The sequence below is a fragment of the Electrophorus electricus genome, chromosome 10 (genome assembly GCF_041902795.1).
Source record: "Electrophorus electricus isolate QZ-2024a chromosome 10, ASM4190279v1, whole genome shotgun sequence".
Lineage (NCBI taxonomy): Eukaryota > Metazoa > Chordata > Actinopteri > Gymnotiformes > Gymnotidae > Electrophorus > Electrophorus electricus.
Window position 1 is genome coordinate 702,637 of NC_137506.1, and position 17,364 is coordinate 720,000.

The following is a 17,364-nucleotide window of genomic DNA, read 5'->3' on the forward strand; positions in this document are numbered from 1 at the left end:
CCCCAGTGAGGCATGTCGGATGGGAAATTCAAAAATAGGCAGTAACGTGGCCCTCCCTAATGGCAGCGGACAACACGCCGCAATCGAAGTGCCAAGTTCATGTAGCGCGTTCTTCCCGTGCGCACCGGCACTGGCCGCTAAAACGCAAAGTGCCGTTAAAGCCACCTGGGAATATTTACATCTGACTTGTCATTTTTTCCTTTTTGCCAACTGCAGGAGATGGACATTTCAGACTGTCCGGCCCGGAGTATACGTGCTAGCTCTGTAGTTCTGTTCTGGTAGTCTCTGACTGGAGCTTTAACTCACCAGGCTCAATGGGAGCAGGTCTTTAGACAGCCTTATCTCGTTGCTTGCTGAGACTGTTCTCCAACGCTTTGTGTGTAATTAAAGACACACTACAGCTCTCGGGAGACGTGCGTTCTTTTGTAACGTGTCTGCACATCCTGCTCTCAGCTCAGCTCACGTGCACTCTTGTCGTTGGTTTGCAGCTTTGGAATGAAATTGGAAAGCTTGTCATCTCGCACACGCAGCTAGTCAAAGGTGTAATTGCTTTGCTAGGGCATCATGGGTAATCCTTTGAAGGGACAGGTTTTATTGGGGCCCATCGTGGTGAACGCCTCGTCATCGTCTCTTCGTAACCAGCTGACATCACAAGTGCGGCTTCTTCTGCCCATACAGCTTATTTTGTTAGAATTGTGCAAATGACATCATGCTTTAGGGATCCTATGACCAAATGAACCAGTGACCTCATGCTTTAGGGATCCTATGACCAAATGACCCACTGACCTCATGCTTTAGGGCTCCTATGACCAAATGACCCAGTGACCTCATGCTTTAGGGATCCTATGACCAAATGACCCACTGACCTCATCCTTTAGGGATCCTATGACCAAATGAACCAGTGACCTCATGCTTTAGGGCTCCTATGACCAAATGACCCACTGACCTCATGCTTTAGGGTTCCTATGACCAAATGAACCAGTAACCTCATGCTTTAGGGCTCCTATGACCAAATGACCCACTGACCTCATGCTTTAGGGTTCCTATGACCAAATGACCCAGTGATGTCATGCTTTAGGGATCCTATGACCAAATGAGAAAAAAAAACTACGTATGCTGTATTGATAGTTTACATATTCACCTTTAAGCTAAACATATTCTTTTAAATCTGAGCTTAATTATTATTTGTCTTAATTATTTATTAACTGTCAGCATACAAATTCAGGCTTACCAGATTTTCACTTAAAAATGCAAAGCTTTCTGTCATCCCACACCCTTCCTTATAGTGGCGTGTTACTCTTATAACCTTTTGGCCTTTTACCTTTGACATGTTGGGTAAGATGGTTCCTGCACAGATGATCAGGCCTGACTGACTCCTGAAAATGTTGAAGCATCCAACACCTGAGCTATGCTCTCTCATCTCTGTGACGCACAGCGTGCGTGCTTGTAGGTTACTGTTGTGTTTGTACACTCCTACCAGAGCTGTCTTTGTTCAGCTGTAGCTACGGCTGGTGAGCCTCCAACAGACTTGGCCTGACTGAGCAATGGGAAAGAGTGACAGTGAGACAGTGTTTACTGCCCTTTTTCTTTAGCGTATGCGTTGGTAAACTAGTATCTGAACTGGTATCTAAACAGAGAAACTGGTATCTCTCTCTCTCTCTCTCTCTCTCTCTCTCTCTCTCTGTTTCCATGCGTCATGCATGGTGTAAACAGGATTGTTGTGGAGAACTATATTGTTAATGGAGAACAGTGACCCCGAACCTGCCCATGTAAACAGGATTCTGCCGGAACGTGAACCCGTGTGTCCCACTCAGCCCGGCCACTGCAGGGACTGTACCGGCTGCAGGACACAGCTGTAGTTATATATGGAATGTTATGAGTCAATAATCACTACGGCGACAATGCAGAGCGGAGGGGCGGGGCCTTTTTGTATAAGTGAAACTAAAATGGCAAAATAAAGCATTTTAACCAATCTATGATGTCACCAATATGGGTGACCTATGACGCTCAGGGGTTCTCCGTCTTTGGGGGTCAGCTGTTGTGGAATATTTTGGTGTTTTCCTTGTTTCAACATATGTAAATGAGTTGGCTGGTCGGTGAATTAGCTGATGAGTGAACACATCAAGATGCGTTAGTTCACGGAGTTGTTAGATGAGTTACTTCACCCAGATAAATTAGTTCATGGAGTTGCGTTAGATGAGTTAGCTCATGGAGTTGAGCTGAGTTGAGGATCCACTGCCAAGTTCAATGTTCTTGGTGAACTAACTCATCTAACTCAACTCCGTGAACTAACTCATGGATCCTCAGAGTTGAAACCTGCAAGATTAACGATAGCTCACTCTCTCAGCTATCTCGTTGGTCTTCTTACTAACACAGCTGTGAGGGTTCCTGTTGAGACTACCGAGCCGTAAGGTCCATGCAGTCCGGGGGACACCCCTAGTGACGTCCGTCTCGGCTGTGGTCAGAGAACGGTGATGAAGGCAATCTATCATCTGATCACTAAAGAGGTGGTTCTCGTGTTCTCTGGTCCTCTGGTACCCCTGCTCACGGTATAGAGCGCACCGTTCACAGAGCCTCGGTAGAGCTCCACCGGAGGCTTTCGTCATCATGCGTTAGTTGCCTCGACCGTTGACTACAGCTACATCAAAGCCACGTGATGTCATGTTGGCAGGCTTTGGCATACGATTTGAATATTTGTAGTTGAGGTTCACTGTGCCTTTCATCCACTTGTCTCGCTGAGGGCTTGTTGTGACAGTAAGGGCATCTATCCAAAGCTTTATAAATATGCAGGAGTAATTATAAATATGCATGAGTAACTGCTATGCATTGTTCTGAGCATTCTGGGCTGTTCATTTTGCTGTGAGGAACTGGCTTCGCATCCAATAAATTAAACCTTAAAATTAACCTTTATATATGTAGAAATTTTATTTTTATATGTATAACAAGAAAGAGATGGAGGGAGAGAGATATTCAAAATTGTAGTGCACTACATATGGTTTACAGATACAGGGTGTGTTGGACAGAGGTCCTTCATCAGCTGTGCAAAGTGCTTCAAAGTGCTCTATATATGCTACATATATTAGATCAGCAAATAATGTAAATGATATCATTTGTATTTTTATGTGTAACACACCAGTTTGTCAAGTACCATGGAAAAGGAAGGCCATAATTTACTGGTCTCTGTACTGTTATTTGAGGGTTTTGTAGTCTGAGTCATATGACTAATCATACTGTGGACGGGGCTGTTCATTGTACTAAAATGCAGTCAGTTGTGTGTGTGTGTGTGTGTGTGTGTGTGTGTGTGTGTGTGTGTGTGTGTGTGTGTGTGTGTGGCCAGACCAAAGCACGATGATGGGTTAAATCGGGTCACAGTGTCATGGCAATGCTCTGACCAGACTCTAGGGGGCACAGTGAGTGCATTTACTAATACCTGCACTTCTTGAATATGTGTGGTAGGTGACCAGTAATGGTAAACAAGCAATTAATATACCCATAATACCAAGCTTTGGATATGTAGATATTTACAAACGCCGCTTTCACCAAATGTTCAAGACAACAAGGTTGCATTCAAATGACTTTTCTTTTGTGATTTGTTTGATTGGAGGTTGGATTTTGCAGGTGAGTGTGCAGGTGAGTGTGCAGGTGAGTGTGCCAGGCTGGTCTGCGGAGTGTTGCAGCTATAGAGGCAATCCAGAGGAGAACTAGATGGACAGAAACCTCGATCAGAACCTGGTCAGGAAACAGAACCAGGTAATGTAACTAGGTAACAGGAGGAGCCTCGGCAGGACGTGTGTTGGGGAGAGAGAGCAGCGGTTTTCATTTCTATCTCCCATGCTCAGCTCGCTAATTTGAGGAAAAGTAGGGACCATGATTTCACCGTTTCTATGGAGACAGTGCAGACAGTGCCAGGCTAGGTGGACCTGCTCCTATACGTACTGCTCTTTAATATCAGTCTTGCCATGACCTGGGGGAAGGCATATGCTCATTACAGTCCAGCAAGCAGACTTTGATGTAGTACTATTTAGATTGGAAATAAATTCCCTATGATTTAGATGATGGTCAGACAAGTCTGTTCTGATCAGGCGATGTCTGGGGATTGATATGCAGGCAGTGTTTGACGGTACGGCGCTGGAACACAGAACACCTCCAACGGCGTGTGTGTCTGGCACGTCTGCTGGAAGGCTAGCTAATAGAAGGGGTATTTTTGTTTTAGTGAATTTTAAGCACGTCGTCTTATAAGATGAAACGCAAAGGTAAGCTGAAATGTGCAGTAGCTTTCCTGAATGGAAATCAACCTGCAGGAATAATAACAGCAGCAGCAACATTAATTATAATCCTGTAATTTATTAACTCATTTCGCATACTCTTCGTTGCTTTACAAAATAGTGTGAGAACACAAGCACACACACACACACACACACACACACACGAGTAGGAATGGTGATGGTGTTCAGAGAAGAGGTAGGCGTTGGGGTTTGGCTTGAAGCTCGGAGATGTTGTGGAATAGATGTGGCCAGTATGAGGGCTCATAGCTCCTAACGATCTACAGTCTGATGTGAGTCTGATTTTAGGGAGTCTGATGTAAGGGAGCATCTCCCAGCAGGGAACCGAGTTGCCTGCCTCCCTGCATGCCTGAAAACCTCCTGGTTCTTCCTGGCTGGCATTTCAGACGTCTCCTCTGCTGTTGATGTATCTCTGTCATCACCAGTCACACATGCGATTGTGCAGGCCAGTGTCTGCTGCTTTAGACACCACCGCAGTGGTTTCTACGCAGTCAGCATTTGATGAGGTTTTGGAAGACAGCATCTTTGTTCTGGAGCAGAAGAGAAAGTGTCTTTTGTTATATAAGACCACTGAAACACTTTCATCAGAGAAGTGTGAATCTGACTCACCTGGTATAGGTAATCTGGAGCTGATGTGTGTGACAGGTAATCTGGAGCTGATGGCACTCTGGGATTGGACTGGAATTACAGGGCATTTTAAGGAAAAAAGGTTTTCTGTTCTTATCCAAGTACAGGGAGATGTGTGAAGTGTCTGTAGTAGTCGATCATACGCTGGATGGATGCAGTAGACAGAGATGGAAAAAGATGGAATATGACAGCCACACACACACTGGTGTAAATGTGCGGTGCAAGCACTCATCTCTGCATAGCTCAGTGGACATTCAGAGTTTGTCATCAAAAACATGACTGCTTAGAGGGAGAGAGGGAGAGAGGGAGAGAGAGAGAGAGAGAGAGAGAGAGAGAGAGAGAGAGAGAGAGAGAGAGAAGCAAGGCGTACAGAAACAGTTTGCCAAATTTTACAGAATATATAGAAGTTTCAAGATACTCAACAACCTTCCACCTTCCCCAATATCCTTCTACTGGTACACCTACACTGTCCTGTCATATACCGTACAGCACTATCTAGGTGTCCTGTCATATACTGTACAGCACTATCCAGGTGTGCAGTCATATACCGTACAGCACTATCTAGGTGTCCTGTCATATACCGTACAGCACTATCTAGGTGTCCTGTCATATACCGTACAGCACTATCTAGGTGTCCTGTCATATACTGTACAGCACTATCTAGGTGTCCTGTCATATACCGTACAGCACTATCTAGGTGTCCTGTCATATACCGTACAGCACTATCTAGGTGTCCTGTCATATACTGTACAGCACTATCCAGGTGTGCAGTCATATACCGTACAGCACTATCTAGGTATGCAGTCATATACCGTACAGCACTATCTTGGTGTCCTGTCATATACCGTACAGCACTATCTAGGTGTCCTGTCATATACCGTACAGCACTATCTAGGTGTCCTGTCATATACCGTACAGCACTATCTAGGTGTCCTGTCATATACTGTACAGCACTATCTAGGTGTCCTGTCATATACTGTACAGCACTATCCAGGTGTGCAGTCATATACTGTACAGCACCATCCAGGTGTGCAGTCATATACTGTACAGCACTATCCAGGTGTGCAGTCATATACTGTACAGCACCATCCAGGTGTGCAGTCATATACTGTACAGCACTAGCCTATAAATCTCCTTCTGTAAGTTGAACTCTCAATGCATTTCTGTGTCTGTATATGAGTTTGCGTGTGTGTGGGTGAAATTGACTAATTAAAATGTTAATACTTTAGCATTGCATGTCCATATTTCACATTTCTGCCTGATTATACACACCATACAGGGTGCTGTCACCCCAGAGGTTTGTCTCTGGTTTGTTGTCTGTGTTCAGCATTGTTCCAAAAGAGATACTTCAGCTGAACAACCAATCACAAAGTGCTCCATGGTAGAGCAGCTCAGCTGAACAACCAACCACAACCTGCTCCATGGTAGAGCTGTCAAACTAGGCCCCTCCGGCCATGTCTCTTGTACTGAAGTTCACTGAGTGAAGAGGCAGCAGGCTCACACAGAGAGGCAGAGGACAGGTACTGCCATTATGTTATATAATACGAAGTCTTTCTTTTGGGGGATGACCTGCTTTGCATTCTGAGGAGGAGGTTCATATTGATCTGTTTGATCTGATTCTGAAATGCTTGGCTCTGTCTTGTTCTTTCTCTTCTTCTCTTACTCTGTTCCTTTTTCATCCTGTCAACTTTGTGCGCGGAGAGAGGGAGAGAGGGAGAGAGGGAGAGAGGGAGAGAGAGATGTGAGAGAATGTTTAATGGCTCCTTTACTGAATGTAGGCTTAGTGGAAGAGTATCTTATCCTCTCCTCTCCATTTTCTCTCCCTCCCTGCCTCTGTCTAAAGGATAGACATACACACACACCCCTGGCCGCTTGGTATTGCCCTGTGAGTGGTAAGGTGCAAGGCGCAAAGGCTTCCTGATGGACAGACTGGCACTCTCACACGTCAGTGATGGTTCACCTTCGTCTGCCCCTACCGACACCATTGGCTTCACTGACAGCTCCTGCATCTGCAATTAGCTAATATCTATGACAACACACACACTCTCACACACACACACTCTCACACACACACTCTCACACACACACTCGCTCACACTCTCACACACACACTCTCACACACACACTCGCTCTCACACACTCTCTCACAATCTCACACACTCTCACACTCTCTCACACTCACAAACTCTCACACTCACACACTCTCTCACACACTTTCACACTCACACTCTCTCTCACACTCACACACACACACTCTCTCTCTCACACACACACTCTCACTCTCACACACTCACACTCTCACTCTCACACTCTCTCTCACACACTCACACACTCTCACAATCTCACACACACACTCTCACTCACACACACACTCTCACTCACACACACACACACTCACTCACACTCTTACACACTTTCACACACTCACACTCTCAATCATACACTATCACAATATCACACACTCACTCTCTCACACTCACTCACACTCTCACACTCTCATACACTAACACTCTCTCACACTCTCACACACTCACACTCACTCTCACACTCAGTCTCACTTACTCACTCTCACAACCTCACACACTCAATCTCTCACACACTCTCACACACTCACTCTCTCACACACTTTCACACATTCACTCGCACACTTTCACACATTCACTCACACACTCTCTCTCACACACTCTCACAATCTCTCACACACTCACTCTCACAAACTCTCACACTCACTCTCACACACTCACACACACTCACACCCTCACACACTCACTCTCTCACACACTCATACTCACTCTCTCACTCTCACACACTCACACTCTTACACTCTCACACACACGCACTCACTCTCACACACTCACTCTCACACTCACTCTCACACACTCACTCACTCTCTCACACTCTCACTCTCACACACACACTCACTCTCACACACACTCTCACACACTCTCACTCACTCACACTCACACTCACTCACTCTCTCACTCTCACACACTCTCTCTCTCTCACACTCACTCACACACACACACTCACTCACACACTCTCACACACTCACTCTCACACTCACACACACTCACTCTCTCACACACTCACTCTCACACACTCACTCTCTCACTCTCACAAACACTGTCACACTCTCATACACTCACTCTCTCTCTCCCTCTTTTATCTCCCACATACAGTCTCTCTATCTCTCTTTCATCCTATAACACACACACACCCTTTTTAAACTTAGCTGTGCTTGTATTTTGGTTTCTTTTCCCTTTGATAGAAATATTGCAGTTCTAGGTGGTGAACTGTTACGATTTCAGACATCATCCCAATGTCATATCGTGTCTTTGACACTGTGACTTGTAATCACTTTGACCCCTTTCACGTGCACAGTGCAAGCGACGTGTGAAGAGGGCACTTCCCTGTCCAGGAGAGGGCATGCGGCAGGTTCCTGGACAGGCGTATCCATGGTGATGAGGCCACTTCATGCTTGTGTTTAAGAGCAACGGTCAGGGCCTTTCAGAAAGGTAACACTTCAGAGTTTGTCTTCCTTCCTTTAGTTATTTATGTAATAAATGTAGGAGGGATAGAGAAAGAGAGAGAAGGAGGGATAGAGAGAGAGAGAAGGAGGGATAGAGAGAGAGAGAAGGAGGGATAGAGAGAGAGAGAGAAGGAGGGATAGAGAGAGAGAGAGAGAAGGAGGGATAGAGAGAGAGAGAGAGAGAGAGAGAGAGAGAGAGAGAGAGAGAGAGAGAGAGAGAGAGAAGGAGGTTGAACTCCTACAGGGATGTATGAAGAAAATACCAACTGCACTCATCACTCAAATCCCACATGGTGAAGTCTGACCAGACGTAGCTCTAACATATCTGCTGTTATTCTGCCTCTGAAGTCCAGGCTGCCCTGGTACAACGATAAACCCAAGCACTTCTCTCGTTATGAGGACGTTCATGACACCTCTGCTGGCCACCCTGAGAACTGCAGCCTGCAGCTCTGGTTCTCGGGCTGTAATCGCTATAAAAACCGGGACTCGAGTTCAGTACATCTCGTCTCATGGCTCCTCAGTCGAGCCGTCCGAGCTGACAGCGGTCAAGAGGTTGCTCTCTGACGCGGGTGTGTGATCCTGTCAGCGGGGTAAAAGGACACTATGAGCTTTTGCCATTACTAACTCTCCTGACTCTGACTAAATAGTGACAGACGCTGGTTAGTGGTGTGAGGTGCTTCTCTGACAGGAACTAAACCTTGCGGAGCTTCTCAGACTAGATATGTTTGCTTGAGTCTGTGTCTCATTGTTCGGCGTGCAGTTCTGCAGAGCAGCGATACGTTTGTGTGCAACCATTTTCATCGAGGTGAAGGTTGTTTTTTTTTGTTTTTTTTTAATCAGTTCCAGTGTTCCTTGTCATGAGCGACGGCATGCTGTGGTAAGCGCTCCATTTTCACTCGCGTGAACCGAACCACAGTTGTAGTAGAACTACTCAGAGCGTCTCCTAAAGGCCAACTCCTTCCCAGTTCCTTGCTCCCACCAAAGTCTGAACCAACATGACGTTTTGACACGAGTTGTACTCTGATTTCGACTAAACCGTCAGTGTGAACACTACCTTCGTCTTCCACCACAGTCTATGCTTGTCCGAGGTTTGTCCCAGGTTTGTCCGAGGTTTGTCCCAGGTTTCCTACCCACCTTGGAAAGGGTGTCGTGTTTCTCAAGCTGCCATTCTCATGTACTTCCATAAGACAGCACAGTGTGAAGACAGCGTGGAGGTTCTGTTCTCTCTACCCCTGGTGGGTTTTTTTTTTTGCTCTATTCATATGGTTTTAAGCAAGATTAATGTGGTGTGTCCACAGGGAAAGCGCCAAAGCCTCTCTAATATCTGACACCTCGCTCCCAAAGTGCTCCCATCCCCCGGGTCTTTTTAGCAAATTTAGTTCCGTCTTGTCTTTTCAAGTTATTTCATTACATGTCAATCAGACGGCCTTTCACGTAAAACGGCTGCATTACGTCTCCTGAATTTCCAACCCGCTGAACCACGCTGTGCATGCGTGCGCGTGTTGGAGACATCACATTACGAAGCCGTGCTTGCCGTCTACGACCGCCAAACACGTCTGCTGCATGTCGATCCACACACTGCCATCTCCCCTGTGTCTCCCCAGTTTCCCATAATGCTGTTTGGTTGCGCGTCGCCCAAGGAGCTATTCGATCTGTGCTTAATGCACCTCCCGCCGAGACACATTCATGTTTTGCCAACTAACAGAAACCTGCTTGGCATACACAGTGGTGCCATCTGGCCTGTGAAATGTTCTGCGCTTCTTTCTTGTCGTCTTCCATCAGGCTTTTTGGAATTTTCTTCCTGGCATGTCTCACGCTCCTGACACTTCGCCCCCGTTCTGTAACAGTTGCTCCACTTGGCCACGCGAGCACCCCTCCGCTCACGCCTCGCCATCCCACCGCCAGCCAGCCGCAGAGCCGGGACGCGGGTACCTGCGGCTGAACCATCTGGCAATCCCCGTCCCAGACTTGGCATGTGTATGCAAGACAGCACACCAGCCCAGCGAAGTGTAGGCAGGGCCTGTTGAGCGGGCGGAGCTTGGGGCATGCCCAGGGAAAGGCAGAATGTCGCCACCATTTTAGATTGGTCCCCGCAGGACCGTGATATCCGGCAAGAGCTGCTCCGTGTCACAGTTTTGAAACGCAGGTAAGATAATCTGATTAAATTGGCTGGAGTTGTGCCCAGCACGCTTTTAATCAAATTAGCCTAAAAACAGTTCGCATGGCCTACAAGCCACCCTGATTCCTCAGTCATAAGACCCTCTGAGAGTTAGCCAGCAGTGTTTAAACTCAATGACACTCTTATGCCACAACCTCTTACATTCATGAGCCATGTATATCAGTGACACTCAGGAATCAGGTCATCAGTGACACCAGGTCTTCAATGACACGCATGAACCATGTACATCAATGACACGCATGCGCCATGTACATCAGTGACACTCAGGAATCAGGTCATCAATGACACTCATGCACCAGGTCATCAGTGACACGCATGCGCCATGTACATCAATGACACGCATGAACCATGTACATCAATGACACGCATGAACCATGTACATCAGTAACACTCATGCACCATGTACATCAATGACACGCATGAACCATGTACATCAGTGACACTCATGAACCATGTACATCAATGATACGCATGAACCATGTACATCAGTGACACTCATGAACCATGTACATCAATGATACGCATGAACCATGTACATCAGTAACACTCATGCACCATGTACATCAATGATACGCATGAACCATGTACATCAGTGACACTCATGCACCAGGTCATCAGTGACACGCATGCACCATGTACATCAGTGACACACATGCACCATGTACATCAATGATACGCATGAACCATGTACATCAGTGACACTCATGCACCAGGTCATCAGTGACACGCATGCACCATGTACATCAGTGACACACATGCACCATGTACATCAGTGACACGCATGCACCATGCAGCCTTTGGTTTCCCGGGAGTAGTGTGAAGAAGCCGGGAGAAAGCAAAGTTATGGCGTGAACTATTGACTGAAAGGACTAGATGTGGATCCAGTAGCTTTGGTTGGGTCCACCTCAGTTGTTCATCAATCTAATTAGACAAAACAATATTTCAAAGCAAAAGTAAATGTTGCTTAATGTAGTAGCACTGAAGACTATCTGTCTGTCTGACTGCAGTAACTATCTGGCTGTGGTACCAGTCTGCTTGTAGTACCAGTCCAACTATAGTAATGGGTTTATCAGATGTCTTCCGCCCCACGTTTCCGGATTAGGGAACGTTGCATCCAGAGACGTAATGGCCGGGTTCTCAGTCCATTGGAAAGGCGGGTCTGTTCTTGAAAGGTGTGCTAGCTCACAGTGGTGCCAGACCCATGCTATCACCACGGAGACAGATCCTGTTAGAGCGGATATCATCTTAAGTCTGTTATCAGCTTGTCATGTTCGTCAGCTGAAGGAGAGAGAGCGAGCGCGCCATGACTTCACTCCGTTATGTACACCTTTTATAGTTCTTCTCTTTCTCCATCTCTCTCTCTCTCTCTCTCTCTCTCTCTCTCTCCCACTCTCTTTCTCTTTCTCTCTCTCTCCCACTCTCTTTCTCTTTCTCCATCTCTCTCTCTCTCTCTTTCTCTTTCTCCATCTCTCTCTCTCTCTCTTTCTCTCCCTCTTTCCCACTCTCTTTCTCTCTCTCTCTCTCCCTCTTTCCCACTCTCTTTCTCCCTCTCTCCCACTCTCTCTTTCTCTTTCTCTGTCTCTTTGTACCCTGCTTGCTGAACTGGGAGTGAGCGATCAGCTCTGAGTCTGTTCTCCTGCGCTCCAGGGGTTAGTGCTGAACTGATTGTGACCAAGCTGCAGGAGGGTCCTGTTGCCCCGATCTTGCCTCTGCGGGGCTTTCTCCTTCTGTGGTGCTGCCCCATCACTCTGTAGCCCGCAGGAAGAACTAGGGCAGCTGGGAAGGAAAGGGGCGTCTCCACAAAAGCACAGGACTGCACCCCTACTTCTGTTTGTTTATGATGTCCTCGTTTAGAGTGTGACAGTGTGATTGGTCAGTTTACATTGTTTACATTGTTCTGGAACAGAACAAATAGGACTGAGGTGTATTCACACTGGTAGTTTAGTCTTGATCAGAGTAGAGTTTGCATGTGTAAACCCTATTTGAAGGCAGAATAAGATTGAGGAAATGTCCGGTTCCAGTCCGATTGAGGCTTCTGAGGGTTCTGTTTACACAGGTGAGAACACAACCTGGCCAGGTACTCATTCATGCTGCTCTGAGTGGACAGACTCAAACGTCACACACCTGCGCTCACGGACAGGCTGTGTGTGCATTGCCACACGCCTGTACTCATGGGCACGCGGGCCGAAACAATTTTTGGGATTCAGTCCAGAAAAGTGGTCAGCATGTGTGGGGACACACATTCGTGTGTTGGGACAGACGTGTGGCCTTCGTCAACGAGGACGGACACTGCGGACGGACACTGCGGACGGACGGACACTGCGGACGGACGGACACTGGGGACGGACGGACACTGGGGACGGACGGACACTGGGGACGGACGGACACTGGGGACGGACACTGGGGACGGACGGACGGACACTGGGGACGGACGGACACTGGGGACGGACGGACACTGGGGACGGACACTGCGGACGGACGGACACTGGGGACGGACACTGGGGACGGACGGACACTGGGGACGGACGGACACTGGGGACGGACACTGGGGACGGACGGACACTGGGGACGGACACTGGGGACGGACACTGGGGACGGACACTGCGGACGGACACTGGGGACGGACACTGTGGACGGACACTGTGGACGGACGGACACTGTGGACGGACGGACACTGGGGACGGACACTGGGGATGGACACTGTGGACGGACGGACACTGGGGACGGACGGACACTGGGGACGGACACTGTGGACGGACGGACACTGGGGGCGGACGGACACTGGGGACGGACACTGCGGACGGACGGACACTGCGGACGGACGGACACTGCGGACGGACACTGGGGACGGACACTGGGGACGGACGGACACTGGGGACGGACACTGGGGACGGACACTGCGGACGGACACTGCGGACGGACACTGGGGACGGACACTGTGGACGGACGGACACTGTGGACGGACGGACACTGGGGACGGACACTGGGGATGGACACTGTGGACGGACGGACACTGGGGACGGACGGACACTGGGGACGGACACTGTGGACGGACGGACACTGGGGGCGGACGGACACTGGGGACGGACACTGCGGACGGACGGACACTGCGGACGGACGGACACTGCGGACGGACACTGGGGACGGACACTGGGGACGGACACTGGGGACGGACACTGGGGACGGACACTGCGGACGGACACTGGGGACGGACACTGTGGACGGACACTGTGGACGGACGGACACTGTGGACGGACGGACACTGGGGACGGACACTGGGGATGGACACTGTGGACGGACGGACACTGGGGACGGACGGACACTGTGGACGGACGGACACTGTGGACGGACGGACACTGTGGACGGACGGACACTGGGGGCGGACGGACGGACACTGCGGACGGACGGACACTGCGGACGGACACTGGGGACGGACACTGGGGACGGACGGACACTGGGGACGGACGGACACTGCGGACGGACACTGCGGACGGACGGACACTGCGGACGGACACTGCGGACGGACGGACACTGCGGACGGACACTGGGGATTCCACTTGCTCTGGCTAGGTCACGATTCATCAATTACTTAAACAGGCCTTCACAATGAACAAAAAAAACCCCAAAGAAGTGTACACACATACACGCACACACACACATACACACACACACACACACACACACACAATAAGTGCTGTCCTGTCCAGTAAGAGGTGCTAATAACCAGAGCAAACAGGGTGCTGGATGTGTTGCCGTGACACCATTGATATAGTTTTGTTTCCATGGTGATGGGTAATTGCTTGGCTTATTAGAAACTGAAAGATGTGGTTTCAGTGTCAGATAAATTGAGAGCAACTTACAGATTTGGCACATTTGTTACAAAGGTTTGTAAATGTCATTGATTCAGGGATAATATGGCCACGCATTAGACCTTACAGGAGGCAACTTGTGTAAAAATGTTTTTGGCTTTGACTGATAAGTATGAATGTTTGCGCTGTGGTGGTTTTACTTACCTGTAAAGTACTCTGTGTGTGTGTGTGTGTGTGTGTGTGTGTGTGTGTGCGTGCTTGTCAGCTCTGCACATGTGCTTGAATAAGACGATAGGATTTGTTGGAATTTACTGGAGAATGTTGAGGGCGGAGCTTGTACTGTAGTAGCCAATCATATTGTAGTAACTTCTGGGGAAAAAAAAGTACTTCTTTGTCAAAATGAAGTTGTTTTCAGGTTTACCCACCAAACCCGAGAGAAAGGATGATGGGTAGATTTGACAGCAGTGGTGCGATGGGAAGTAGAACGCTCTCTGCTGCTTGAATCTTACCCATTCCTGTCTTAATATGAAGAAGCTTCTTATAATTAAGGATTTCTTTTTGAACAAGCGTATCACGTCTGCGCAGCAGATGGGTGGAAAGTCTAGACAAGATAAAGAATAAGAGAGAGAGAGAGAGAGAGGTATCATGGTTTGAGGGATATAGGGGAGATAGAAGTCTCTCTCTGGCTCCTGAGTTGGCGTGAAGAGGTGGCTGATGTAAAGGATATTACATGTTCATTATTCTCCCTGTTCAGAGAGATTGCCCAATATGAAGGAAATGATAAGTGAGTGTGTGTGTGTGTGTGTGTGTGTGTGTGTGTGAGAGAACGAATGATCAAAACTACGATGATCTGTGTTTCTTTGAAATATTTCACCCAAGGCTGGTACACACTGTAAAATAAGCCTTCAGACAGACGAAACAGGGTTAGGGTTAACCCTAACGCTAACCCTCTCCCAGTGAAATGACTGGTTTAGTCCAGGAACTTTTTCAGCAGTTGTTTGGGAGTCTTAAAGTCTTAACATGGATGCTGGTATAATTGCCCTTCTATCATTGTTTGTAGATATAAACAGATTGTGAAGTTATGTTTACATTTATGGCATTTATCTGACACTTTTACCCAAAGCCACTTATACTCATGACTGAACACAACTCTGAGTAATTGAGGGTTAAGGGTTTTGCTTAGGGGCCGAACGGGGGAAACTCAGCAGTGGTGGGACTTGAAATGACAACCCTCTGAGCACAAGTCAAGAACTTTAAGCACCGAGCCTCTTGTTGGTACCGCAGGAAGCTCCAGAGGGCAGTCAAGAGCTTTAGACACTCTCTAGCGGTTATATACTACAGCAATGCAAATTAAGGCTTATCTGATGGTTACTGGACCTTTTGAATGGGTCCTGTTGGTGTGTTTGTTCATGAAGGTTGTTCTGTGATTTAGAAATGTTTGATATGTTTTGGATGACTACTGCACATCATAATTCTCTTTTCCTTACAGACACAAAGGATTTGACATTATGTGCACCATTTAGTCCCAAGATATGTGTTCCTGGGTGGTTTAGGAGTTTTGAAACTTTTTGGAATCTCTGGGGGAAACTTCTGAAAAATTCCTGTCCAGTGTAGCTGGAAGAGCACAGGAAAAGAGTAAATGTCTGTTACATTCAGTGGGATCAGTTCTGTGTCATTGAGCGGCGTCGGGTCTGTGTCATTGAGCGGCGTCGGGTCTGTGTCATTGAGGGGCGTCGGGTCTGTGTCATTGAGGGGCGTCAGGTCTGTGTCATTGAGGGGCGTCAGTTCTGTGTCATTGAGCGGCATCAGGTTTGTATCATTCAGTGACCATCAGGTCTGTATCATTGAGCGGCGTCAGGTCTGTGTCATTGAGCGGCGTCAGGTCTGTGTCATTGAGCGGCGTCAGGTCTGTTTCATTGAGGGGCGTCGGGTCTGTATCATTGAGGGGCGTCGGGTCTGTGTCATTGAGGGGCGTCGGGTCTGTGTCATTGAGGGGCGTCGGGTCTGTGTCATTGAGGGGCGTCGGGTCTGTGTCACTGAGGGGCGTCGGGTCTGTGTCACTGAGGGGCGTCAGGTCTGTGTCATTGAGCGGCGTCGGGTCTGTGTCATTGAGGGGCGTCGGGTCTGTGTCATTGAGGGGCGTCGGGTCTGTGTCACTGAGGGGCGTCAGGTCTGTGTCATTGAGCGGCGTCAGGTCTGTGTCATTCAGGGGCATCAGGTTTGTATCATTCAGTGACCATCAGGTCTGTATCATCGAGGGGCATCAGGTCTGCATCATTCAGGGGCATCAGGTTTGTATAAGTCAGGGGCATCATTGTGTCATTCAGTGGCATCGGGTCTGTATACAGCGGGTGAAATAAGTATTGAACACGTCACCAATTGTCTAAGTAGATATATCTCTAAAGGTGCTATTGACATGAAATTCTTACCAGATGTGGGTAACAACCCATTAAATCCACCCATGCAAAGAAATCCAACCATAGATAAATTAAGTTGTGTGTAATAATGAGAAGTGACGCAGAAAAGTATTGAACGCACGTACTGAAATGTATTTAATACTTCCTACAAAAGCCTTTGTTGGTGACGGCAGCTTCAAGACGCCTCCTGTATGGAGAAACTAGTTGCATGCATTGCTCAGGTGTGAAGTTTGCTCAGCAACATTTCCACAAGCCTGTGAAATACTGGGACTATATAGTCTGGTCAGATGAGACCAAAATTGAACACTGTGGATGCCATAATGCACACCATATTTGGAGATCAAAAGGCACTGCATATCACCCCAAAAACACCATACCCAGAGTGAAGCTTAGAGGTGGGAACATCATGGTGTGGGGCTGTTTTTCAGCATACGGCACAGGATGAATGGACAAATGTACCGAGACATTCTTGATAAAAATATGCTGTCATCTACCAGGATGATGAAGATGAAACAAGGGT

General features: G+C 48.0%; 1 protein-coding gene across 1 annotated transcript in view; it reads left to right on the top strand.

The window, feature by feature from the left end:
* The window catches only part of dlgap2a (discs, large (Drosophila) homolog-associated protein 2a), a 200,891-nt gene that overhangs the window by 12,324 nt on the left and 171,203 nt on the right, over positions 1–17,364 (top strand). The gene's annotated exons all lie outside the window — the stretch shown is intronic.